This window comes from Chlorocebus sabaeus, chromosome 3 (assembly GCF_047675955.1).
Source record: "Chlorocebus sabaeus isolate Y175 chromosome 3, mChlSab1.0.hap1, whole genome shotgun sequence".
Classification (NCBI taxonomy): Eukaryota; Metazoa; Chordata; class Mammalia; order Primates; family Cercopithecidae; genus Chlorocebus; species Chlorocebus sabaeus.
The window spans coordinates 78,769,062-78,792,600 of record NC_132906.1 but is presented as its reverse complement, the minus strand read 5'-3'; the positions used below and the strand labels follow the sequence as shown (position 1 = coordinate 78,792,600).

Below are 23,539 nucleotides of genomic sequence, written 5' to 3'. Positions count from 1 at the left end.
AAATCGGAGGAGCTAAAAGTATTTAACCGAGACATTGATTTCCTAAAGTATAATACGAAGGGCAGGGGTTAGGAGAGACCAGAAATTTGTAGGATGTTATCAAGAGCCAACTCAAATGAAGGCAATGAAAATGGCAAGAATTTGTACCGATACAGAGCATTTAGTGACAACCAGACTCTACCAGTTGCGCCATGAAAGTAGGAAGGAGTATAATTATTATCATTTACTTCACAAACATTTTTGAGGGTCTACTACAAGCCAGGCAGAAGAGTAGGCAAGTCACTCATTTAGTGACTCAACGGACTTCAAGCACTCAAGTGACACTTCATTGAGTGAGACGTAGTCACTCAGTGAAGCTTGAACATTCACATTGTAGTGGGTGACACCAGGCAAAACATTTATGGAAAAGTATACAAGGAGGGTAACAAAGATTGCATTTGAGATATCTGCAAACCAGCACAGTTCTGACTAGCTAAATACTGTACAACTGAATAAGTTAGTCTGGTCCTGTTTGTAAGATTAGCCACAGTTAACCCATTAGCTGGGACCAAAAACTTTCCTCCATATTAACTGAGGACTTTTGCTCCTGGCTTGTGGTCTTCTTCTTCAACTGTCTTAGAAGGTTTTCCCCCTGATTCCTCCTCTTTTCATAACACTCCACATACTGGATTACAGGGGTAGACAAGCCTGACCTAAGCCTTGTCTAGCAAGCATAGGATCTCTGTTTCTCCATCCAGTGACTGGTCCAGTGGAGGGCACAGGATCCAAGCAGAGGTACAGAGAATCTCATCCTGGGACCTGTATGTGGGCTTTGAAAGACACAAGTCCTGTTTATACTCTGATGACCTGGATGGTAGAAATCTGGGATGCCATGAGCTTCTTCCATGCCCTATGGGGAGTACTTGTTTTGTAACAACAAAGAATGAAGTAAACACAAAAGTGAAAGAGACAAGTCAATAGGAGAGATGGAAGAGAAAAATGTCCTACATCACCTGTGAAGTGAGATGGACCTACAGCCTTCTCACTTATAAAAGCCAAATACCTTGATTTTTGCATTAATTAGAATTCCTGACACTTGCAATAAAATGCCTCCTGAATATATATTCCTAATAGCCACCCCAATCCTGAGAGCTTTTTGTATACGGAACACCCTACCATCATGTTTTGAGCACACTGTCTCTAGTTCCCCTGAACTTCAGGCTGCTTCAACCACTCATTTCCATGGTCACAGTGAGATCCTTCTCATTATCCAGAACTGCCTCACTACAAAATTGTTTCTCCTAATAATATCCTGACTTTTATTAGTTATATATATGTGTATATATACATATTTATTAGTAGCTAGATTATGAAAAATCAACAGCCACACACTGCATAATATAATGAGATATAAAGTTTATTAGTTATAAAGTTATAAAGAAAATCACATTAATTATACAGATAAAACTAGCCATAGTGTTTAGAAGATTCTTTCTTATTTGGGGTAGTAATACTTTTAAAATCTCAAGTTTTCTATACAATCTCTAGCTAAGCATATGGCACATAAAAGAATAGATCTTGTAATGATTTTCATAGCACCTCTTTTAAAACACATAGTCTTCTTATATATTGATCAGTCTTTAACCAAAATAGATAAAAAGGAAAACCATATCATTCCAATCCCGCCAAAAGCTAAATATAATTGATCTTTTTTTCTTCATATTTATTTCAGCCTTATGCTGTATTTGTTAGGAAGCATATAGAATTAATTGAATTTGATGAGCAACTGAAGTGTTCTGAGATAGCAATGGGATAATAGAGAGGTAAAGAGCTGGGCCACTGTTATGATTAACAACATCCCACTTAAAAGCTGGAATGCATCAGCAATCTGCTGTTGCCATATTGATTTCACTTAGCCCTTCTGGATGGAATATCTGGGAGACTTTCCAATGCAGAATCAAGACAGATGGTAGGGAGGTTGGGAAAAAAAAAAAAAAATAGTCTCGCAGTATAATGGAAGTCAAAGCAAAGCTTTTTGAAAAATATTATTATAATTCCCTGACAAACAACTGACATCAAACCAAAAATATCTATTAGTACCATGGCAAGAATCAATGGCATAAGAAACTTCCAGCTTTAAGTGATGTTCACTAGCGATTTACTTTTTATCAGTGAGGTTAGATTTTTCAGGACTATTGATGACTCCCATATAGGTGTATTCCTAAAATCACTTTAGAAACCAAAAGATATAATACCATTAATTAGATTAGAGTTCCAGGGGATATCTTGACCTAAAAATAGAATTTTCAAAATAACAATTACAGAGGAAGTATTCAAATGTTACATCTTTAACTTAAAAATGATTATTAATATTCATGAATCAAACATTTATAATTATGCTTCATGATTTCATGTGGGATCAATATAGAAGTCAAAATCATGTTATTCTTAAAATGCAAAAAATGGAATTCCTATCTCATATGGGAAGCACCTACACTTTTCTTTATTCTACCCAAAGCATTGAAATGGCTAATCTGAACTAGCTAATAATATGGTTAGCACATTCTATATTCCTTGTTTATAAATTTCAATTACTATAGTTTTTTTGTATCTTTAGAATTTGGGGAGAAATGAATATAACTGTTATTTTATGTACTTGTTAAAAGAGATAGCCTGGTAAAAGTAATAGAATTTAGGGGGCAGGTGTTTTTTTCCAATTCTCCCATATGTTAAGTCTATGACCTTGGATATGTTACTTAACCTTTTTAAGTTTTCAATTCCTCAATGCAAAACTGGAATTATATTAAAAATGTTAAAGGTTATCAAGAAGGTTAGATACACAACTATATAAAAGTGCCTGGATTAGTCTCTTACCTTTTCCTTAATCCTGGCAAAAACAAAAAAAATACACTCTTTTTAAATTGGGAGTTGGGCTGGATAATATTCAAATGGAAGCTTTTGTACTTACAACAAATCAAATGCATTTCTTGGGTGTAGTCCTGATATTTATGGGGTATCCTTTTTCAAAAAATACTAGACAACTTATGCCTATTAGAAAAACCAATCAGAAACTGCTACTATACATGCTACAACACACTGCCTGGGCTTTGTATTTCTGCAGTGATGGGAAAGCCTGAAGATGAAAGCAAGGTTCCAGGAACAATGTCAAGAAGATAGAAGCGGGTTCAAGAGGAAGTTTGTTTGCAGGGCAAGGCCAGCGGGAAGTTGCCTATAAGAGTCATTTTGGAATCAAAGCAGAAAGCTCTAGGAGTGCATATCAAACCACCTCCAGCGTGAGTCAGTGTGAGTCAAGCCAGAGACCCAACTAATCTAATGCATTGAAATGAATTCTGAGGTATTGAATTTGCATTAACTGTAATTGACCCATCCTGGAAATTCTTTGCCCTTTACAAAAAGGTCTGGTTTTATCCTTTTCCTCCATGACCAAACTAATTTCACTGGGGGCATGGTGACTCTCTCAAGGTTACTCTCGGGACTTCTGGTACATTGCAGAAATGGAAATGGCTCCAGCTATGCTTTCACACATAGCTCCTGAAGATCTGATTAATCTCTTTTAAATGGACATGGAGTTGTATTTATCTACACCAGATGAGAGGTCATCACTTTTACAACCATATGGCTGGGCACTGCCTTAAATCCTAACACCTTTTGTCACTACTATTGTTTCGCACTTTATCTGTTCTCTTTTGCCTTTTGATTTCCACCTAATTCCTCCATAGTTTGGGAAGCAGGTTCAAATTGAGGATAGCTTAAAATAATTGAGGCTATGATGTTTGATCTAGAAGGTGCATTAGAAAATATTTATGTAAATGTTCTCATTTTTGCAAAGGTCAAGAGGTTAGGTGGCTACATGGATGGCAGGAGCAGTGGTAGAGATTGGAGCAGAACTCAGGTGTCTTGGGTGATCTTTGTACTTAAGAGGCAACATATCTTTTCCTGGATATGAATCGTACAAATTTCTGGACATTTAGTAGGTCTTCAGAAGGAAATGTTGGGTTAGTAGTTGTTCAACATGGGATTGCTATGTAAGATATTTGATCAGTAAGAAAGTAGATTGCTCTGTGAAACTGACAAAAGGTAGAAAGCAATCTGATTTATAGATCACCACTTTCCCTTTGTTCCCTTGGACTTGAGGATTGTGAAACACAGCCCAAGTATGTAGAAAGAACCCAGGGAAAAATGGGCTCTCTGCCTATTTTAACATTTGCCCAGGCAAATACACAAGCAATAGATTTGATTTTGATGGGCAAATCTGGTCACATTTTCCCCTTTCATCTTGGCTACTCTGCCACCGCAGAGAGCTCTGCCCTCATGACTGCAGTGCATTTGCTTATGCAAAGCTGGTATTAAAAATCTGGTTCATCAAAAGAGGAAAAAGATGATTGTCACAAGGGGAAGGCTTCTCAGAACTGAAGACAAGCTGCTCCTTTCCAACTGAAAATGTCAAACAGTTATTCATACGGTTCTTACCAGACTTGATTTATATGAGCAACTGCCAATCCTTAACCTCCCCCTCATGCAAGTGCAAATGGAAAGCCTGTTCATTCAGCCATTAATATAGCATTAGTTTGTTTGAGATCCTGAATAGAAAATCATTTCTTCCCTCTATGTGGGAGTTATTGATTTACCCTGATGTTCACTTTAAAATCTCTTAGTTTCTAAATATGCTTGTTGTTTACCTGCAGTGTTGTAAAAAATATGATTATTTTCTTTATGGTTTTCTAGAAGTTTGGCTTTAAAAAATAAACATTGCATGCAAACTGACTTGTAATTTGAATTCATATTTTCCAAGCCCAGTGAAAATTACACTCCTTATGGAAAGAGAAAAAAAATAAAAATAAGACAAAATTTCATTTATAACATGTTTTTCAGTAATAATGTAGCTTATATCTTGGAGTCTATGCATTTTATGAAAAACTTACATGTTTTACATGTTTAACTTCTTGCATTTACTAGATGAGATGTGACTTACAGAAATATTCTTTACATGATAATTCAAATAAAAAAAAATCACATGCATAGGTTTGGGGCTGATTAAAATAAGGTTTTCAGTGAAAATTCAAAAAGAGAAGAAAAAGAGAAAAAGCACAAGCTTGTCCCTACAGAATGAGTCACTTATTTCAGAAAAAGAAAGGGGAGTCAAAAAGCGTGATTTATAGTACCATGCCCCAGTAAATCATAGCCAGGAAAAAGAGTTGTAAGGTACAAAACATTTCCTGTGATATGCCTCTTCAAGCACCAGATTGATAAATCTTCAAAAATTAGGCCCTACCCCAAATGTATATTACAACAGAGCCCTCTTGAAATCTCACAATTCACAACACCCTCATTGTCAAACTAAGAAAGAAAAGACCACAAGCTGTGCTTCGGTTTTATTTCACACACCACAAGGACTCAGAGCTTCAGCAAAACTAGAAAGAAACATGCCCCCATTTCCTCACTTCAAAAACTAATAGAAAGGCCAGTTATTCACTAAGTAAGATTTCTACTGTCATTATGGGATTTCACTCACAGTATGCAGCGCTCCTAGAATAGAAGAATAGAGGAAGCTTAATGACCATGTTCTCCAGGGAAAGCTGGGTCATCTTAGAGGCTTTCCTTCCCAATACAAATGAGCAGTTCAAGGACTGCCTATGAGGCCAGAGCAAGTCAATACTGGGATTGCCCGAGTGACTGTTCAATATCCTTCACATTCTTTTAGCACAAATTTGGACCCCTCAATGTTTTCCAAACTCAATTTTCCACATTGAATGACTTTCTTTTAAGAAACTCCTGATGAATAACACAGAGCAAAGAATGATCTGAAACAGCATAAATTAATCACTGGTTCAACCATAAGGAACCCTACACCCTCCCTGCTATTAATAAAAACTGGACCTGATCATCCAAGGTTGGAGATGAAGCATGATCTTTTTGCAGAGCTCATATTCCTTACTGTTGCTACATGAAAAATAAGTATTACCATTACAAAAAATCAACCATGTTTCTCTATTATCCGAGGAGGACAGGAAAAAGATTAGAGTGGACACTCTCCACTTCCAGAGAAGATTCTCTCCACCCCAACACTGACAATCTGAACTGGGTTTTATTAAGGATGTTGTTAGTTCTCAGAATTCCCTACATTCAGATTTTTTACTGGACTTAGATTGTAGCATCATGATATTCACATTCATGAGCTATAGCGAAAACTGATAGGATGCAATTTCCTACCAAAACTCGTTTCATATAAAATGTGTCTTCATCTGCAGCATTTTAATAAGAAAATGAAATTAATATCCCTAATCATAGAAATAGGACTCTATTTTATAGAAATATACTTAGAAATTGGCATTTTGCTAGGAGAAAATGATCTCAGAATTTAAAACAAGTCTGAATATGCAGTTGAAATATCATGCACCTGAAATTGTGGTATTTAATTGTGTGCTCTTGTTCTTTTAAGATGTGCATGAGTTGGAAATTTTACAGCGACAGGGAGCAAATAACATGACTGTAGTGGCCTCAACCAAAAGTACATTTATTTTTAACATTTGCCTGGTATATCTTTTTTCATCCTTTCACTTTCAACCGTCTCTGTCTGTATGTTTTAGGGGTGTCATTTCATGTGTATCACTTATAAACAGAATATAGTTGAATTTTAGTTTTCTTTTATTCAAAAGAATATCTCTGTATTAAAGCCACATTTTGATCATCTATCTATTGCAATTATGGATATATTTGGAATTACTTCTAATCATCTTATTTTATTTGTTCCTATTTGTTCTTCTTTTATCTATTTTTTTTTCCTCCTTTTCTGCCATATTTTTGTATTCAAATTTTTATATTCCACTCCCCTGCCTCCTGTCACTGACCTGGGTGTGATAAACACTGTTTTCATTCTTTAGTTTATTTCATAGCCACTTACATTAAGTAGGATTCATTCAAAGGAAGTGAAGCACTTTGTACATTTTTACAATTGTCATAACTACCGCTTTCACACACTCTCAACAGGATGCTCATATAACTTTAAAGATGACAAAGATTAATCTGGCTTGCAGGGACAGGGGATGTTTTGTTAACCTCAGGAAACCAACAAATCACATAGAAGGCAGTCAGAGTAGCATGAATGGGAAGAGGGAATAGAGCAGTGTGGTCATCAGACCCCCGTATTCAGTCTGTGTGGAATTCATCCATCTATCCATCCATGTGTTCAATGAGCAGACTTTTGTGGAGTGCTCATGCTATTGACATATTTGCTTGTTAATAAAACCAAACTGCTTCATTTGTAAGGAATGTGTTAGCTGATGACATTGTATATTTCAAAGGAATTAATATATTTTCTTCGATTTATTTTCCATCCTCTTACTCGGCAATTCTCAAACTTTAGGGTGTATTAAAGTCACAGGGTACAGCTTGCCAGTCAGTGGGGAGATCTTGGGATTTGTATTTTTATCAAGCAATCTCCCTCAGATGAAGACTAAGCATGATTACATTTGGATGGTCTGTCCTGGCAACTCGGCACACAGTGGTGCTTTATAAATGTTTGCCACATTGAAGTAGGTAGTTGCACTAGAACAAAGGGATATAGAATTCTACAAGGAAGCTATAAACCAGAAGTTTAGGTATTAGTTGACAAGGTCTTGGAAGTGTGGTGTGCAGAACAGAAAAGCTAATCAAAATAATAATAACCATGATTACATTTGATCTTTACATTAGTCTGACACATTTAATCCTATAAAGTTGTACCAAGAACCTGATTCTTTCGAAATCATCTCTGGCTGAGAAGCTTTTGAAATAGATTAGGCTAGGTAAAATAGTAAGGGAATCTTTGGGGCTGTGAAAATGTTGCTCAGTGGCAAGAACAAAATGAGTGCACATTATGAGAATTTCAAGACTTAATAATGCCACGTAATGTCAAATGGCAGCCAATCATACACTTTTCTAAAAGAAGACATTTCTGGTGGTAGTAAGTTGTTTGCCAGACAGAAAGTTACTTTTAGAAATAATAAAGAATGGATTATTTCCCCTGATGGGTTTATATTTCAGTTGAAGGGGAAAATGATTAATGCTAACAAAGTGCCTTTGCTTAGCAATATCAGAACTGCTACTTCTAACCTCCCACAATTACGTGCTGCTACCTGGAACTTGTTTAATCAAGCATTGTTTCTGCCTCAGCCTTGCTGCCAGAGACTCTGAGTTGGTCCATTTGTGGTCCATTTGTTATCCATCTGTGCCAGTCTCAGGCTGACTTCGGTCTCCCCCTTAGAAGAGGAGATGAAATCTTGTTCTTGAGGCTGAAGCACTAATTTGACTTTGATCTGAGGAGCACTACCTTCCTGAACATGACTTTTCCATGAATTCTCTTAAGAAGTAAAGCAATGGCATGAGAAAAAATAAACCAGTGATGGAGAATACCACCAATTCTCCCCTTACTAACATATTAAATTACCATATCACTAGCAGAAAACCCTGTCCACAGCAAAGAGAGTGATTAACAAACCCAAATAGGCATAGAAGGCTTCATACTCTTGGTTCAAAAGCTGTTACTCCATCCCAACTTATAGTTGCGATTTTAGTCTTTCCCTCATATTTTACATTTGTTTGTAAAGAATTGAATTTGATTGTTTTAAATATGTAACACAAGCACACAATTCAAAGATTAAAAATGTATAAAATAAATGGTATGTTTCCTTTCCTCATTTGTCCCCCAGAAATCCAGTTCCTCTCCAGAGAGGAGCCTCTGTGTTCATTCTTTCATGAATCCTTCCAGAACTATGCCATGCACATATGAGGAACCAATAGCCTTTTCAACAAGTATTTATTGAGCACTCCATATGTGTCAGGCATTGAATTCGGGGCATGTGACAGTGAACAAGAGTCAGTATCATGTACTTTGAAGGAGAGTACATTCTGGTGTGGGGAGACAGGCAGTGAATAAGATAAATATGCTATTTTATAATCTATTGGGAGATGATTGTTACTATGGAGAAAAAAATCAAACAGAGAATGTAGGTAGGGAGTCTTGGGAGGGTGAAGAAATAGGTGGCAAAATTTTACAGTGGTCAGAAAATATCTCATGGACACAGTGACATTTGTGCAGACTTGAAGGGGAAGTATAAGTGAGCCCTGTGGCTATTCGGAAAGAGGATCCAGAAAGAGTGGCAGCAAAAAGTGGGAAATGAGGTCGAGGTCCACACTGGACCACATAAGGCTGGGATTTGCCATGGTGATGAAGTTGGCTTTCATTCTGAAAAAAACATATAGGAAGTCATTGAAGGGTTTTGAGCAAGGAGTGACATGATCTAACTTACATTCTGGTGGGCTGCATTGGATGTTTTGTTGAGAATAGCCTGAAGAGAAGTGGGGTGACCATTAAAAAGAGCATTGCAATTATATGGTCAAAAGATGAGGATTGGTGTAGAACCATCATGGTGAGAAATGGTCCGATTCTGGATGTACCAGACAGGCAGCGTCAACAAGAATAGACCATGGCTTGGATATGGGCTGTGAGATGAAGTCAGGAGTCAAGAGTGACTCTAAGGATTTTAGCCAGAACAACTAAAAGAAGTGGCCATTCCCTGTGAAGGAAAAGACTGAAGGGGTAGATATTTTGGGGGAAAGTGAGCATCTCAGTATCTGATATCCTAAGATTGGGAGGATTGTAGATGTCAAGTAGGAAATGCTGAGTAGGCAGTTGGATGTACTAGTATAAAGTTAGGGAATGGGTTTGAGCTGAAGATAAGCACTTGAGAGTCAAAGGCAAAGAGGTGATATTTGAGGCTGTGAAATTGGAGGAGAATCCCCAACTCCAACACACACACACTCACACACAAGCAAATGTTGACAGAGAAGAGAAGGGGTGTAAAAAATGGAGCCCTGGGATTCTCTAACACTTGGTAGTAAAAGAGATAGGAGGAAAAAGCAAAGAGACTAAGAAGGAGTAGAAAGGGGATCAAAAAAAAGAAAGTGTGCAGTGTCCTGAAAGCCAAAGGAAGAAAATATAGTAACAAGGCATGACAGTTGCATCTAATGCCGCTAAATGATTTATCAAGATCAAGGTTATTGGTCATATCGACGAGAAGAGTTTTGATGGAACAAATGAGAATGGATTTAGGAGTAGCAAGTATAGGAGAAAGTAGAGAAATTAAATATGGACTAATTGTTTTGAGGTGTTTTTCTGTAAAAGAGAGCCAAGAAAAGGAGTAATAAGAGGGGTGAAATATGAACAAGAGATTTTTTTTACATGAGAGACATAAAAAGGTAGTTTGAATGCTGATAGTAATGATCTCATTAAGAGGAAAATGTAAATGGGTTTAAATATATTTATTTTGTTGCACATATGATACATTGCTATACACTAAACTCAACTTTTTTCACTTAATTTCAGTATTTCATCACATTTACATTCTCGCTGACCACAGGACACACCATTACTATTTTGCCACTACAAAAGGAAAAAATGTTCTGCTATTTAAACCATAATAGGCCATTATTTGAAATATACATCTTGATTTCAGAGATGTTAAAACGCTTAAAAATTTTTTAAAAGTTCCTCTCATAAACAATGAGACATGATCTGCATCCTGGACATTTTTTTTTTCCATTTGAATACAAAGAGAACAGCATCATTGATGGCAGTATATTCCATTTTACCAGAACTTCTTTAACCAGCTCAAAGAATGGACATTCTTTGATGTTACTTCAGTCAATATCCTGGTACATACAATCATCCTTAGCATGTGTGGGTGAATGTGAAAGAGAAATTTCCCAAAGTGGAATTGTTATCTTATGGATAATCCAAATGGTCACGTAAAAATCCTACATCAGCCTTCAGTGATGTCTGAGAATGTCTATTGATTCATAGGGTGTGACCAAATATATTATCTTTGGTAATATAGTGTAGGAGGCAGAATAATGGCCTCCCAAAACTGCTCACATCCTAATCCACAGAACCTGTGACTATATTACCTTACAGCGCCAAAAGGACTTTGTGAATAATGTAAGGATCTTAAAATGGGGACATTATCTTGGATTACGTCTAATGTAATCACAAGGTTCTTATAAGTGAAGAAGGGAGGCAGGAGAGAAAGAGAAGGAGATGCAAAGAGAAGAATATCAGAAAGCCAGGTCAGAACAATGTGACGGCTGGCTTCAAGACGGGAGGGGGTCAGAGCCAAAAGTGAAGGTCTCTAGAACCTGGAAAGGCAAGAAAATAAATTCTCGCCTAGAGACGATAGCTTTAGTAAAACAACATAGAAACTTTCTTAGTTTTTACGTAATCTGAAACAGTTTGAACAGTATGAGAGTTTTCTGTGATTTAACATTTCAATAGCTTGTGCTTTGAAAATAATCTCTTTTATAGAAATGTGTCTGTATAGATTTTCTATATTCTATGTTTCTGTTTCTTTACAAATTCATCCTCTTCATTCATTCATGTTCTTTATTATGTTTGTATAAAACTGAGCAAAATCGTCTCATGATTCTTTTAATTTTCACTGCATTTGTACTTATTGCGAATTTTTATAAATTTTTCTTTCTCTCTTTATCTGTTTAAATTAGCTAATAATTTGCCCCCCTTTTTTTCCTGTTAATCAGTTTTTGGGTTTACTGATTAGTTGTATAATTTTTCTATTTTCTAAATAATTAAAATCTGTTTTTATCCTCCTAATTATTTTGTTTTTGTTAGTTAGAAGTTTAATTTTTTTTTGTTAGAGAATTATTTAGTGCTACGATTTTGAACCTGACTTCAGATGTATGTTATAGGTTCTGACATACCATGCTTTCATCAGTCTCTTCTGAATGTATTACAGATTGGGTTTTGATTTTCTTATTGTCTCCATGTTTAAAAGAAATTTTGAAAATTTCCACATAGCTGTGCTTTTCACTGTTTCCATATAATTATATTTTGCAATTTCTATTTTCATTAAATTTGATCTAAGAATGTTTTTGGTCCTATTTTAGCCTTGGTGAATTTGCTGAAGTTTTTTATGTATGGTCAGTGTATTAATTTTTGCAAATGTTCTTATTCTCTTGGGGGTAAAGAGTCTAATACATCTATATCTATCTGTATTTATACTAACACTTACATGAATTAAATCTACCTTGTTAATTCTGCTATTTAGGTTTTCTATACACTTAGTTATGTTTTGTACATTGGGTGTACTGATGACTATAATAAATAGCTTAAAGTCTCTAATATTGCCTTGTATTTATGATGATGTTTATAATGATTTTTGATACTACGTGATTTGGTGATTAGATACTCTACTGTTAGAACTGCACTCTTATCCTTATAAACTGCTATTCTTTGTCTAAATTTGCCCTGGAATCAAATTCATCTGATATCAACAGTGTTGTCAATACTTTATTAATATTTGCATTTGCCTTTGCTTGGGGTATCTTTGCCCATCCTGTGACTTCTTCTTTTTTTTGGTCACTTGTTTTTTTAACTTTTAAGTTCAGGGGTACATGAGCAGGATGTTCGGGTGTGTTACATAGGTAACCATGTATCATGGGGGTTTGTTGTACAGATTATTTCATCACCCAGTTATTAAGCCTAGTATCCATTAGTTATTTTTCCTGATCCTCTTTCTCCTCCCACTTTCCACCCTCTGATAGGCCTCAGTGTGTGTTGTTCCCCTCTGTGTGTCGATGTGTTCTCATCATTTAGCTCCTACTTATAAGTGAGAACATGCCATATTTGGTTTTCTGTTCCTATGCTAGTTTGCTGAGGATAATGGCCTCCAGCTCCATTCATTTCCCTGCAAAGGATGTGATCTCATTCCTTTTTCATGACTGCATAGTATTCTATAGTGTATACATACTACTTGGTTTGGTTTCAGGAGTCTTCCTTTTCTGCAGCCTACAGGTGAGTTTTGTGTTGCCTGGGACTCTTTCCCTTAGGTGAGTTTAAACGGCTTTAACTTTTTTACATGATAGATATATTTAGTCTTAGCTCCATTTGTACTGATTTTACTCATTTTTAATTGCTTAGTATATGGTAAAAAAAAAAAAAAAAAAAAAGCACAGTTTCCATTGGTTTAGTGCAAAGAACTCAGGCAACAAAAGGAAAGGTAGACAGGGCCAACTCTTAAATTGCAGGAATGAAGATCTTGGGTCTCTTCATTGTTTATTCCTTAGGATATGGCACTCTGTTTTCTGATCCAATATGCCAACATCCTTCCTACGTTTTTAACAAGTTTTAATGCTTAATATCCTCCCTTATATATGTTAAGCCCTCCTTTATAATGAATACTTATATTGATAAAAGATATAGGTAACCTATGATTGATATTATTGACATTTTTCCATTCTGATACCTTTCCAATGTGATTCCCACTATTTCTGAACATGCATCGTTCTTTCCCATATCCCCCCTCCCAGACTCCCCATGCGAAACACATCAACTCTTCTTAGGTTTATAAAATAAAAATAATTTTGCCCTTGGAAATTTTGTGTGTTCCTTTTTTTTCTTTAGATGATTTCCATCACGTATCAACCCAGAATCTTTTTTAAAAATGTGCAGGTAAATAGCACATTAGACTATTTTGGTTAATGCACCCAGCTGAGCAGTCTACTGCATTGTTCAATTGAAAGTCTGATGACTTTACTTTCTTTGTCAGCTTCATACACTATGTTCTTAATTTGAATGAGTATAAATGTCAAAATCCAGCATCCAGAATAGCCCTGCAGCATCTCAACCTTCAGCTTTTGGGGAGAATGTCAGAGTTTGTTCTAGAAGATGCTTGTTAACTGCTAATGATTAGCACCTCAAAGCTTAAAGGTATTCATGACTCCTCATCTCAAAAAAAAGTACCCATTAGCAGGAGCCACACTCGTGGGTGTGAAAGAAGGAAAACAAATTTCTCCAGACACTGATCTGGCGAAAGAATAAAATGGTGAGTGTGCTGTCACTTGATCATTCTGTGTTAATGCTGCTTCAGGCATTGCTCATTTCAGCTTTGCATTAGCAAATAATTTTATTAAAGATATGGCCATGATAACACTGATTGATGGAGACGAAGCATGCCTGGTTTAAAAGACTCATAATTTATAATCAACTGTGCTTTAACAATGTAAAAATGTCATTTAAAATGCTGTGTATATTTAATCTATTTCTGAGGGAGCAATTACATCTATATGAAATTCTAATGATTTGAATGTAATGTACATCAAAGGATTCTCCATTTTAATTTCAGTTCCCTCCTCTCTAACAAATAGTTACTTTAATCTATAAGAACTCCATTCTTGAATACTCAATGATTATTAAATGTCAAAGTCTAGATAACGAAGGTGGGACTAATGTAGGAGAAGTCATAGTTTTACCATACCTCACTGCTAGTCATCTTTAAACAATTTATATTTTAAAATACTGACCTAGGATGAAAGTCTATGACAAAGCTAGGAGTGAATGATTTTTCTTTATTCCTTGTAGCAATGGCGTAGAGTATTTCGTTTGTGCAGCACTTACTTGTGAGTACTTCCTGGGTGTCAGGCAATTTGCTGCACACTGCCAGCATGTACTGAAGCGACAGATCTGGTTCCTGTCTTCATGGAGCTTGGGATCTGAGTGTAGTGGCCAGTTTATAAGTAAATAAGAGATTGGATTTTATTTCAAGGGCAGTTAGAAATCCCTGCAAGGTATAAGCAATGAAATGGCCAGGATCTGATGTGTACATTTAATCTGGCTGCTCTAGGCAGTGAACTGGAGGTGGGCTGAATTGAAACAGAAAATTTAAAGTCTGTAGCAGTGACCTAGGGGCAAGGCTGCGGACAGTGAGAGGAACTGAGGTATTCTGGAGAAAGGGGCAATGGAACCATTGATTAGATGTGAAAGATAAAAAGAGGAAGCCAATCAAAGGTCTGTCTTAAACAATGGGACAGAACTATCTTCTGTGATTGGGGAAATGGGGCAGGAGTAAGTCCAGAGCTCATGGTATGCCAAGAGTTTTCCCAGCTCATTACATTATCCATGACATTCACAAAACCTCCAACAGTTTATTATTATACCCATTTCATTATGAAGGAATCTCCTTAGGAATTAACATAGGGTTACAAAGACATTTTTAAAATTGACAAGTATCAAAATTGTTATAGAATACATATCGTGTTTAGATGTTTTGCTTGCTTTTATTTTATTGTTTATCTGTATCAGCACCTGGAATATGATAGCATATAAACTATCAAAAGAAATGTAGAATCCTTAAGTACTTAAAATGACTAGAGAACATGGCTAAATGTTTTTAAAAGTCTGTAACATGTGATACAGCACAATAGCAGAATGAAAAACAAAACTTATATAATCATTTTAATAGATATAGAAAAACATGTGGCAAAATTCAACATTCTTTTATGATAAAAACTCTCAACAAATTACATATTGAAGGAATGAACCTCAACACAATAAAGGCCATAGATGACAAACCACGACTAACATCATACTCAATGGGGAAAACTTGAAAGCTTTTTCTCTATGATCCAGAATAAGCCCAGAATACCCACTCTCACCACTCCTATCCAACACTGTATTGGAAGTTCTAGCCAGAGCAGTAGCCAAGAGAAATAAATAAAAGGCATCCAAATTGGAAAGGAAGAAGTTAAACTGTCCCTGTTTGCAGGCAACATATCTTATATAGGAAACTCTAAAGGTTCCACCAAAATGCTGCTAGAAATAAATTCAGTAAAGTTGCAGGATATAAAATAAACATACAAAAATTAATAGTGTTTCTATACACTAACAGCAAACTATCTGCAAAAGACATGAAGAAAACAAGCCCATTTATAATAACTACAAAAACTACTTTGGAATAAATTTAACAAACAAGGTGAAAGATCTCTATATTGAAAACTATAAAATGCTGATGAAAGAAATTGGAGAAGTCACAAATAAATGGAAAAGATATCCCATGGTCATGGTCTATAAAAAATACTACTGTTAACATGTCCATGCTACTCAAATCCACGTATAGATTAAATGCAAAATTTGGTAACTATCAAAATGCCAGTTACATTCTTCACAGAAATAGAAATAAACAATTCTAAAAGTTGTATGAAACCACAAAATACCCTGAATAGCCAAATGATCTTGAGCAAAATGAACCAAGCTGGAGGCATCACACTACCATACTTCAAAATATACTGAAAAGCTATAGGAACCCAAACAGGGTGGTACTGTCATAAAAAAAAAGACACACAAACTAATGGAATGGAATAGAGAACCCAGAAACTGTTTTCAACAAAGGCACCAAGAATGAACAATGAAGAAAAGACAGACTCCAATAAATGGTGTTGAGGAAACTAGATATTCACAGGCAGAATAATAAATTTAGACCCTTATATCACACCATATACAAAAATAAACTCAAAATGGGCTGAAGACTTAAATGTAAGACTTGAAACTATGAAACTACTAGAAGAAAATATAAACAACTCAACTCAATAGCAAGGAAATAACCTGATTTAAAAATTTAAAAAAGGCCTGAATAGATATTTCTCAAAAGAAGACATACAAATGGCCAAGAGGTATATGAAAAAACGTTTAGTTTCATGAATCATCATGGAAATGCAAATCAAAAGCACAAGGAGATATCTCACTCCAGTTAGAATGGATATTTTCTTTTTTTTTTTTTTTTTTTGAGACGGAGTCTCGCTCTGTGGCCGAGGCTGGAGTGCAGTGGCCGGATCTCGGCTCACTGCAAGCTCCGCCTCCCGGGTTCCCGCCATTCTCCTGCCTCAGCCTCCCGAGTAGCTGGGACTACAGGCGCCTGCCACCTCGCCCGGCTAGTTTTTTATATTTTTTAGTAGAGACGGGGTTTCACGGTGTTCGCCAGGATGGTCTCGATCTCCTGACCTCGTGATCCGCCCGTCTCGGCCTCCCAAAGTGCTGGGATTACAGGCTTGAGCCACCGCGCCCGGCCAGAATGGATATTTTCAAAAAGATAAAAGATAACAAGTGTTAGCAAGGATGTGGGTAAAGAGAGACCTTGCACACTGTTTGTGGGAATGTAAATTAATATGGCCATTATGAAAAGCAGTATGGAAGTTTTTCAAAAAACTAAAAATAGGCTCTGTGTGGTGGCTTATGCCTGTAATTCCAGCACTTTGGGAGAAAGAGCCAGGAGGATTGCTTGAGCCCAGGAGTTTAAGATGAGCTTGGAAAATATAGCGAGAACCTATTTCTAAAAAAATAAAAACATTTAGCTGGGTGTGGTGGTGCATGCTTGTAGTCCCAGCTACTAGGGAGTCTGAGGCAAGAGGATTGCCTGAGTCAGGAGGAAGGTTGCAGTGATCAGTGATCACACCATTGCACTCCAGCCTGGGAGACAGAGCAAGACCCCATCTCCAAACAAAAAAACAAAACAAAACAAACTAAAAATTGAACTATCATATGATCCAGCAACTGCACTACTGGGTATATATATTTACAAAGGAAATGAAATCAATATATCAAAGAGACATCTGGACCCCTATGTTTACTGCAGTATTATTCACAAGAGCCAAGATATAGAATCAACCTAAGTATCTATGAATAGATAAATGGATAAAGGAAACGTGGCATATACACACAATGGGATACTATTCAGCCATAAAAAGAAGGAAATCCCATCATCTGCGACAAAATGGATGAACCTGAAGGACATCATGTTAACTGAATAACATAAATAAACCAGGCACAGAAGGACAAATACCACATGACTTCATTCATATGGAATATGAAAAAGTTGATCTCATGGAAATAGTTGAATGGTGGTTATCAGAGACTGGGGTCATTAGAGGAAGAGGAGACTGTGGGGAGATGCTGGAAGGTTTGCTTGAGCCTGGGAGGTCAAGGTTGCAGTGAGCCATGATTGTGCCTCTGTACTCCAGCTTGGGCAATAGGGTGAGACCCTGTCTCAAAAAATATATATCACATTGTACATGATAAATACACACACCTTCATCTGTTAAAAAAAAGTGTGTCACACACAAAAGTATTTTTTTTGTGGGGGAAGGTAGGAATGGAAGAGGCAAATACAACTGAATAAAACTAATGGCTGACCTGGTGACCCAATTAACTCTATTAGTGCTTACCTAGTGCTTTTCACTTGCAAGGCACTCTATGGGATTCTGAAACACCAATTACAAAATTTATTTTAAATGGCTAAATATTAGAATTATCTGGAGGATTTAAAGTGACTGGCAAAAAAAAAAATTAAAAAAAACCTATAATGAAGGGCAACATGTTGAGCTGCAAGAAGATGACCAGAAGGGAGCCATGGGAATAAATGTCAGATTCAGTTTGAGCTACAACTTTATTAACAATCTGGAAAAAGACCTGCGTTAATGAAATTTCCAAATGATACTAAATAGGGAATTGTCAAGCTCACCAGTGAAAACAGAGAGATAATATTATGTGTAAAGGCTAATAATAGCAAGAAATGAAGGTTACACATACAGAAAAGATATAATTGCATGAAATCTCATGTTAAAAACCATTGTATTCTACAAAAAGGATAACAATTTGAAAAATAAAATAAATGTTAATTGGATTGAGCATGTATCAAAGGTGAGAGAAATAAGTAAAACAATAAATGCAAAGAGAGCAAAGTGTTATGTACACAGAAAATGAAGAGGTAACTGGAAAGCCAATTGCTATCCAAATGAACTAATAATATTTTGTGGTGTTTTGGGTATAGAAAGTATAGGTCATTTTTAACAGCCTCAAATAAATACTAAAACAGAAGTTGATACTGGAGCCTGGCGAGATGGCTTACGCCTGTAATCCCAGTACTTTGGGAGGTCGAAGCGGAGGTATCACTTGAGGCCAGGAATTTGAGACCAGTGTGGCCAACATGCCAAAACTCTGGTTCTACTAAAAAAAAATACAAAAAATATTAGCTGGGCATGGTGGCATTGGCCTGTAATCCCAGCTACTTGGGAGGTTGAGGCAGAAGAATCGCTTGAACCCAGGAGGCAGAGGCTGCAGTGAGCCATGATCAGGCCACAGCACTCCAGCTTGGGTAACAGCACGAGACTCCATCTCAAAAAGAAAAAAAAAATGAAGTTGCTATTGGAAGATATTACTGAATTAAGTAATCTCTTGGCACCCAGGTTTTGCTCCACCGTCCTGCATTTAGCTCAGGGTATAGGATGGCCCATGCTTTCTCTCTGATCCTTTGAAGGTAGACTCTTTGCATTCACATCAAGGCTGGGATGATACAAGGATAGCATGCACTACTTTTTGAAGTCAGTGAAGCTTCTGTGCTCAGAGTGCAGAGGTTGGATTCTAGCCCAGACTGGCCATTCTATTTAATACCATAAAGGAAAAACAACCTTCCCCACACTCCCACCCCACCAATGGGCACCGTTATTGGCCAGCGCAACTAGAACCCTATTCTTTTTTTGTTCTCTGTCAAAAACACTATATTCGTTGTCTAAGTTTGTTCTTGAGTTAGACAATGAAAGAAGGCTTCAGTTCTTACTCCTCTAGCATACCCTATGCATTCTTACATGAGGTATTCACAGTGCTTGGTTGGGCACATATCACTCACCTAAAGATGAAAACTCACAATATGATATAAAGCAAACTTCTGGCTCTTTCACTCTCTCTCTTTCTGACCTACACCTAATGAAGAAGGAAGGTAACTTTCATCATCACAAACACTCTGTCTTACAGTTTGGTTGGAAATCAAATGGTAGAAAGCACTCCTTTTAATGCAACCCAGGAAAAAAAAACAATTGTGGCTCTCCCTTGACCATGATTATGTTTCATGTGTCAGAACAGGGATGATTGATTAAAATCACGATTATGGGAAGGTGCCACATTCACTGGGTTCCAAGATAATGCCTTTCTACATTTGAGCTTGTCATACTATGAGAATGCAACAAAAAAGGATGCTAGATCATTGACTTTATAATTCTGAAAAGGACTCACTATTCTATTCATATTTTGTACCATGCAACATCTAGAAAATTACTCAAGCAGTGAGTGGGTAGAAGACAATGTTCAGGAACAGACGTTATTAAATGTTACAAAAAACATTTCTTACAAATATTTAAGGTGTCCCCTGAATTATGTTTAATCTCAACTCTAGAGTATCTCTCTGTCTCATACATACATGGGAACTGCCCTAATCTATAGACCTGAATCCTGAATTCTACACATGAGTCTCACATAAGTTAAGTGAATGAATATAATATTGGGCTTCTTTATTTATTCATTAAATATTTTTAGAATACCACTAACTAGAAGTAATCTCACTTGCCTCTGAACATATACAATAATAAAATTGTACTTTACTTATTTATTTCGTATTTATTTTCAGTATTTATGTATTTGTTTTTCCTACTTCATTTTACTCATTTATCCAACAAGTATTTTTTGAGAAGGTACATTTTGCCAAGCAGTGGGGTAGGTGGGCATTGCTCTTGCCTTCAAAAAGTTTAAAGCCAGTGGAATAGATAGATAAGAAAAGAGAGAATTACAATCAGCCTAACCAGAGTTACGATGAGGACTAAAAGGGTTGTATAAAATTTATCAAACGATGCCTAAACTAGACTTAGGCAGCTGGGGAGATTCCTGGGGAAATGGCAGTGGAACTAAAATTTGAAAGTTGTATAGAAATTAGCCAGATGAACAATGCAGATGATGCAGGTGTTCCAGAAAGAAATAGCATGGGAAGAGGCTGAGAGGTGAAAGAAAGCATAACTCTTTGGGAAAAGAGAAATAAAAAGTGATTTATTAAGATTTAATAATTGGGTATGACTGAATGGAACTGTAGTGAGAAAAAGTTGCCAAACCATGAGGTATGTCATGAAGGAGACAAAGAATAGATTACCAAGTAGTTTTTAAGCTAACCTGTTATTCTGGCTCCTTCCTGAGAGTTTTTATATTTTATATTTTATTTTTTATTTTGGCTGTTAAAAGAGTATAAGCTGAGAACAATATGATTACAATTTTTATTTTACAATAAGCACTTTTAACTTTGGAGTAGAGAACAGATTGTACGAGAAAAGGGATGCAAAGCCACTGTAACGATCTAAATGAGAAGCGATGGTGAGTTGACCTAGCGTAGTGAAGTCTGAAATGTTAATGATAATGATAGTAATAGTGATCATCATAAGAACTAATGCATATTGAGTATCTGAAGAATAAATGCATATTGAGTATTTCTACGTGCCAGGTACTATGATGAATATTTTTCATGTCTGTGATCCTTTATTATTCACAGCAAGCCCATAATATAGGCACCTTTATTATGCCTACTTTACAGATGAAAAAACCAAGGTCTCCTCAAGATCTTTTAAGCTTGAAGGCAAGTGTATCTAAATCCATTTATTAAGTTCACATTCTTTTTCTGACAGATAATATTAGGTGCTGAGTAAACAATATTAAACCAGACAGAAATTGATCTTTTTCCTTTCAAACTGATAGAAAGATAGACTTTAACCAAAGAAGTGAGTAAAAAACTTAAATAGATGACAAAGGGATCTAAGAATAGTTAGATAACTTGCCTAATATCACACAGAGTAGCAAAGAAAGCACATGAATCCACACCTATCTACTATATAGCTGTGGACTGAAAACAGAGTCCTGAGCCTCACAACCATGTGAATTATCAGCTGACATGAAACATACAGAGGGAAAATAGAAGGATAACAGCAGATTTCTCACTGTAAATAATGTAAATGAGAAGACAATGGAGCAACAAGCTTAAAGTACTCAAAGAAAAAAAAGTGGCTACAACCAATACAAATATCTTCCAAAAATATTAAAAGAAGGCATATAGAAAATTATACTAGAGGGCAATATGGTTTGACATACAGGAAAGAACAAATAAAGTTGTTTTTCCTCACAGAAAACATTGTCTATGCAGAAAAGCCAATGAATTATACAAGAAAAGCTACAAAGATAATTTAGTTTAGCAAGGTTCTATAACAAAGATCAATGTAAAACTCATTACTAACTATATATTAGCAACAAAAACTAGGAATTTGAAATGTAAAAGCAGACTAATTCACAATATCAAAAATATGAAATACTTGGGCATCAGTCCTACGAAAGACATATTAAGTCCTGTACACTGAAAACAACAAAACATAAATGAGAAACACTAAATGGGAAATTATGCCATATCCATAGATAGGAAGAATCAATCTTGTTATAATTTCAGTTCTCCCCAAATTATTTATAGGTAACACTATTCCAATCAAAATCCCAGCAAGAGCTTTTGTAGAAGTTGTAAAGATATTCTAAAATTTATATGGAAATGCTATAGATATAAAATAGCCAAACCTACCTTGGATAAAAACATCAAAATCGACAGATTAATATATCTGAATTAAAAACATGTCACAGGCCGGGCGTGGTGGCTCACGCCTGTAATTCCAGCACTTGGGGAGGCTGAGGCGGGTGGATCACGAGGTCAGGAGTTAGAGACCAGCCTGGCCAAGATGGCGAAACCCCGTCTCTACTAAAAATACAAAAATTAGCCGGGCGCGGTGGTGAGCACCTGTAATCCCAGCTACTCAGGAGCCTGAAGCTGGAGAATCATTTAAACCCAGGAGGTGGAGGTTGCAGTGAGCTGAGATCGCACCACTGCACTCCAGTCTGGGTGACAGAGCGAGACTACGTCTAAAAATATTTTAAAAATTTATAAAAGACATATCATAAAGCATGAAGACAAGACAATGAGGTGTTTGTGAAGATGGAAAAATATATTAAGAGAACAGAATAGAGTCCTGACATTCTCTCTTTTCTCGATAGATTTACACACACACACACACACACACACACACAAAATTCAGTGAAGAACTGTGTTCTCAACAAAAGGTGCTAGAACAATTGGATATCCCTATGCAAAAATAAACAAATACTAAATAAGTACATAAATGAACTTCTATCTACATTTTGTACCTATACAAATATTAACTTGAAATGGATCATAATTCTAAAAGTAAGAGCTAAAACTCAAAACGTAGAAAAAAACCACAGGAGAAAATCCTTGTGTCCTTGGGTTAGGTGATGATTTCATAGATATGACCCCAAAATTACAATCCATAAAAGAAAAATATGATTAACTTCACTTACTCAAAATTTTAAAATTCTGCTCTTTGAGACACTGCTAAGAGAATTAAATGGCAAGCCAAATATTATGGAAAAAAAGTTAGCAAATCCCATATCTGACAAAAGATTTGTATCTAAAATATGTAAAAAACTCTCAAAACTGAATAATTAAAAATGAATAACAAAAAAGACAAAACATTTGAAGAGATACTCTACTAAAGAGATATGCGAAGAGCAAATAAGTTCATAAAAATACTCTACATTAGTAGTCATTAGGAAAATGCAAATTAAAAGCACAATCAGATACTGCTAAACATCTCTTAGATACTTCACATCCCCAATACCAAGTGTTGGGGACAATGCGGAGTAATTGTAGTAATTACTTTGCAATGGAACTCTCATATGCTGCTGGTTGGAATATAAAATGTTACAGCCACTTTGGAAGACCATTTGGCAGTTTCTGAAAAAGTTAAACATATGCCTACTATATGATCCAGTCATTCCATCCCTAGGTATTTA

General features: G+C 36.1%; 1 protein-coding gene across 1 annotated transcript in view; it reads right to left on the bottom strand.

Annotated features, from left to right (window-relative positions):
- HS6ST3 (heparan sulfate 6-O-sulfotransferase 3) overlaps nucleotides 1-23,539 on the bottom strand; it is a 737,965-nt gene that overhangs the window by 86,136 nt on the left and 628,290 nt on the right. The gene's annotated exons all lie outside the window — the stretch shown is intronic.